We start from the raw sequence: 4,988 nt of genomic DNA on the forward strand, positions 1-4,988 counted from the left end.
GCCAGGGAGGACCGAGACGGCCGCCTGCACCGCCCCGCCCAGCCCGGGACCCCAGCCGAGACGCCCCCTCCGCCGCAAGCCTCGCCTCCGCTCCTCTAGCTGTCCGCGGCCAGCCCGCCCCGCCCCGCCCCGCACCCTCCGAGAACCGCCCAGCTGAGGACGCCCCGGGTTTCCCGCGTCTTCTCGCTCTGCGGGATCAGTCCAGCCTTGCGCTCTGGGCTCTGCAGCGGTCTCCCTCCTAGGACCAAGGTTGTCGGGGGGGCCCGAAGCCTTCTTCTTCCATCTCTTAAGACTCATGACGCTTCTCCCGTCCGTGGCCAGGCTTGGGCCAGGTCCTGGGGCCCAGATCGACCCACACGCTTTGGTTCCCTTTAGATAGAGCTGAAGGCAGAGAAAGTAGGGGATTCCCCCCCCCCCCAAGCCTTGGACGTTTGCCCGCCCTTCTTCCCCTTCCACCTTCTTGGGTCTCGAGCCTCCAGGCAACTACAATGGGCTCCTGTGTGCTGCTTGGGTAGGGCGGGGGGATGTGGGGAATTACGGAGAAGTAAAAGGCTTGGCATGGGGGTGGGGTGTCCGTGCCCCGGGATCAGGATGCTTCGTAGGGTCTGGGGACGTTTTCCGAGTTGCTCCTCGCTGCCTTTTTCTGAACCTTACACCCCAGCCGCTCTAACGAGAGAGGAGGGGAGGCAGCAGCTCCTTGCTTGGACGCCAGGCTTTGGTACTGATGCTAGCTAGATCTTTCTTGTCGCAGGCGATAGTGGCCCACCACCGCTAGGGCTCTTGGCGGTGACTATTATCTTAAACTGCAGACAAAAGGAGCCAGGTTCCTTTAAAAAGTTCTAGCCTCACCCCTTCTGCCCCACCGACAAACAGCGAGTATGGCGAAATGAAGACCGGGTGGGATCTCCTAGAAGGGACGGGGGTGGGGGTGGGGGTGGGGGTGGGAGGAACGAACCTCAGCACAGCAGGGGGTTACCGTGCACGCCTCTGAGTCACAGCGGACTGGTCCAAAAGGTGGACATTTGGGAGGCGATCTGAAAGCTACCCAGTTCCCAGAAAGGGCGTGAAGGCATTGTCACCGCAGGTTGAGGGTGAAGTTTATTTAGGAGATGTGTGGTAGTGGATACAGTCCCATGAGGCTGCAACGACGGTGCCCGGGGAACAGCGGGGAGGAGAGGAAAGGGTGACAAATGATGCTTCTCACCTCAGGAGAAACTCTGCCCTTTCTCCTCTGGATCTGGAAAAAGGAGAAACTTAATTCATAGGGATGGGAAGAGCCCTCTGGTTCCTAGGGTTAAAACAGAATCTCGGGAAGGGAAACTCTGTGACCCATCGGCTAGAACCGCAGGGATGGAACTTTTTCCAACCTTCCGGTCAAGCTAGACTCGCCAGTTTCCCTGTAATTAGTGCCCAGGAGCCTGGAGAGTGAGATTTTGCTACCCCCTGGTGTCTGCCGGTTAAATCCTGCCCAGCAGCAGGCTGTAGAGGCAGGCCTTCCCTGGAGGCTTTCTTAAGGGATGTTCTATGATCCTTACTCATCACTGCCCCAAATCTAGCTCACCTATTCTTGGTCTGGAAAGATTGAATCTTCCCATTTGGAGCTTAACATTCCTTGTACTCAAATCATTTGATAGAATCCAAGGTTCTCCACAGCTAGGTAATGGGATATAGACACACACAACAGAAAAAAGATCCATAAAAAGGTTTTGAACTGGTGGGGTGAAGGAGTTTGGATTTAGGTTCTGGGATGCAAGCTACCCCTTCTTTCCAGGAGTTTCAATACATGGTGTGTGTGTGTGTGTGTGTGTGTGTGTGTGTGTGTGTGTGTGTGTGTGTGTGTGTGTGTGCTTACAGTGGTTAATAGCCCTTTCTCCATAGGCATCTCTTGCCTACAGGTGTGTGTACAATGTAATCTGAGTTGATGTGTGTGCTTTTTGATAAGTGCAGTGAAGGGGTAAGGTTAGAATCAGAGATAGGGAAGGTATCAAGCTAACAGGCCCTCTCCTGCGTTACAGATACTTTTCACTGTGGTTTATGTATTTTGTGTTCTTTGGAACTTAGCAATAGTGAATTTAATAGCAATAGTGAATTTAATCCCTAAGAAGTTTTCTGTATGGTTCTAATGGAAAAGTAATGCTATGCATAGTGTTCTCCTAGTGTGTGGGAAGGCAGAAGGAACAGCAGTGTCTGTAATGTTTATGGCCTAGTTAATGATATGCAATGAAACAAAACAGCCTGGCTATTGAGAATTGGTGCTTTAGGCTGCTCACTAATGTTTAGCCACCTGGAGAGAAGCTGTGGTAAGGGGTCACAGTTCTGTACCCTCGTGTCAAGAGGAAATTGAGGGACCATAAAAGCGAATTTTAGGATCAGATATGAAAGAATATGTTCTTGTTTGCTGTGTCTTCCAAGGAAACCAGGTACTAACTCTTCATTGTTTTAGGATAAGAAGATATAAATATTAGTTCTGTTTGGGTTTAACTTTTCATTTCTTTTGGCTTTTATTTGATTGATAACATTCCTTTCAATGTTTATAACTCTGGGGCTGGAGTGATGGCTCAGTGGTTAAGAGCACTCATTGCTCTTGGCCGTGGACCTGGGTTCACGTCCCAGAATCCACATGGTGGTTGTAACTCCAGTGCTAGCAGATCTGTTACTCTCTTCTGACTTCCATGGGTTCCATGCACACACGTGGTACATACACACACATAAAACAAATGAATTTATTATAACTTGTTTTCTTCCCTGACCTAGGTGCCGTCAAAACCATACCATGAATTAATGCCAGTACATCAGTTTCTTTACTGGCCTACTGACCCTGTTTTGACCTTCTGATAAGTCATTCTCTGCACTCTGAATGAAAAATTTTAAAATATGAATCAGGGCCCATGAGCTGGCTCAGTCAGTAAAGGAGTTTGTTGCCAAGCCTGTCCCCCAGGCCCACATGGTGGAGGGAGCCAGCCAGCCTCCTCAAGCTATCCTGTAACCTCCACATGTGCACATGCACAAATAAACAAATAAAAGTAATAAGAAGGTTGGGGATTTAGCTCAGTGGTAGAGCGCCTGCCTAGCAAGCACAAGGCCCTGGGTTCGGTCCTCAGCTCCGAGGGAAAAAAAAAAAGTAATAAATAAAAATGCAAACCAGGGCCTGGGAAGGTAACTCAGTGGTCAAACACTTGCCTAGCATGCACGAAACCTCAAATTGTACCCCCAGTTTGACAGAAAGTAATTAAGTAAAAATCCAAGTCAGATCTTGGCAACTCCTTGTAACAGCTCCACGTGTAGCTGGTAACTTGTTCACAGCCTCTCCAGGCTCTTTGCTACCCACGCTGAGGTGTGGCCAGCCACTGGAGACCCTCCAGCCACAGTCACTCTCCAGTTCTGTAAACATGACTTGCTCCCCTGTCCTTCGGGCTTGTTTTTTACAATTTCAGTGGTTGGCTCTCATCCTTTGGGTCTGTATTAGAGTATTGTTCTCTCAAAGCTCTTCTCTGACATGGTCTCTTACTCTATTAGTCACACTATTCATATCTATCTTACTAGATATTTCCTGGTCGATTTATTCCCTGTCTCTTGCTTAGACAGACCTACCCCCCCATCACATAAAATCTAAAAACAAACTGTGAAGTTAGGAATATCAGGGTTTTGGGGGGCTGATCCTTCCTGACTAGTGTCTGACCAGCCCTTCAAAGATATTGTCAAGCCAGGTGCAGTTTGTAAAGAGAGCAAAAATGCCCGTGGAACCGGGACGGAGGCAGGAACATGGGAAGAGCAGAAACTGGTTAGGGATGGGAGTTGGAGGCTTAGGGTCAGTTGCAGATCTTTCTCGCTCTCCTGAATTTGACCCTCACTGTTTTGTCCTCTTCAGGCTGTTTCCAAACAGGAGACACACAGGACAGAGTTAAAAACAGAAGGGTACATCTGTGGGTCAGGTGTAAGTTCATTGTTTTATGCGAGTTGGAGAAGTCATGGCTTCAAGGCTGGCCTCCAAAGGCCACCACTGCCCAGCCGAAGGCTTCTGGAGACTGCAGATTTAGTTACGGACTTGGTGGGTATATGAGCACATGAATCCTTTTATATAGTTGTACTCCATTCATAATGTGTTTAGGCAATGTGTTTAGGTGTCTTGCATGTATGTGTGTCTGTGTAACCACATGCACGGTTGGCGGCTGTGGAGGCCAGAAGAAGGTAGATTCTGTGGAACTGGAACTATGGATGGTAGTGAGGCACCATAGAACCTGGTCTCTCTGGAAGGGCAGCCAGGATGCTTTAACTGCCGAGGCATCTCTCCAGCCCCACATTCAGTTTCTCCATATAGTGTTGCTCATACACGACCTGAGCTAACTCTCGGGTTATGGCAGCACATGCCTACAATCCCAGCACTCAGGAGGGAGAAAAATCATGAGTCTGAGGCCAGCCTGAGCTACGCGGCTGATTCAAGGCCAACCTGTGCTACATAGGAAGACCCTGTCTCAGAGAAAACAAGATTTTTACACACGCCATCTTCAGTAAAAGCATCAGGTAAGATGCCCTTCATTTGTTTAGTTGCTTTTAACTTTAGGGGATTTGTATTATTTTAAGTTCTCTGTTGGGCAAAGGAAAGTACAACATGAACTGTACAAGTTTACTCCTAATTTTGAGCTATTCCTACTTGACATATTTTTACAAACTGGAATTACTGGGTCAGACAGCAGGAGCCATTTTATAGGTCACGGTGATGGTTCCTCCTGGTTGTCATCTTGACGGCATGTAGCGTCAACTGATGTGTGTGCCTCTGGGCTCGCCTGCCAGGAATTTTCTTGATCAGATTATTTGAACAGAGAGACCCACCCGAAATGTGGTGTCAGCCCAGATAAAAGGATGTGGTAGAGGAGACTACTTTTCGAGTGTCTGCCTTCACTCCTCTGGAGAGTCCTTCTGTCCTGTTGCTGTGGTAACCCTTTGGTGATGTTAGAACCAGCTTCTTCAGGTTCCAACGGAGACGGAAG

General features: G+C 49.0%; 1 protein-coding gene across 2 annotated transcripts in view; it reads left to right on the top strand.

Moving 5' to 3' along the window:
- Positions 1-139: 139 nt before the first annotated feature.
- Positions 140-4,988, top strand: part of Rnase13 (ribonuclease A family member 13 (inactive)) — a 55,415-nt gene continuing 50,566 nt past the window's right edge. Inside the window, exon 1 of one of the 2 annotated variants that reach the window (XM_052733356.1) lies at positions 140-249. The gene's annotated coding sequence lies outside the window, so the exon portion shown is untranslated. Of the gene's footprint in view, positions 250-4,410; positions 4,522-4,988 lie in introns of those variants that run through there. The other variant, XM_052733355.1, reaches the window with a different exon arrangement.

This window comes from Peromyscus californicus, unplaced genomic scaffold (genome assembly GCF_007827085.1).
Source record: "Peromyscus californicus insignis strain IS unplaced genomic scaffold, ASM782708v3 Scaffold_12__1_contigs__length_115047231, whole genome shotgun sequence".
Lineage (NCBI taxonomy): Eukaryota > Metazoa > Chordata > Mammalia > Rodentia > Cricetidae > Peromyscus > Peromyscus californicus.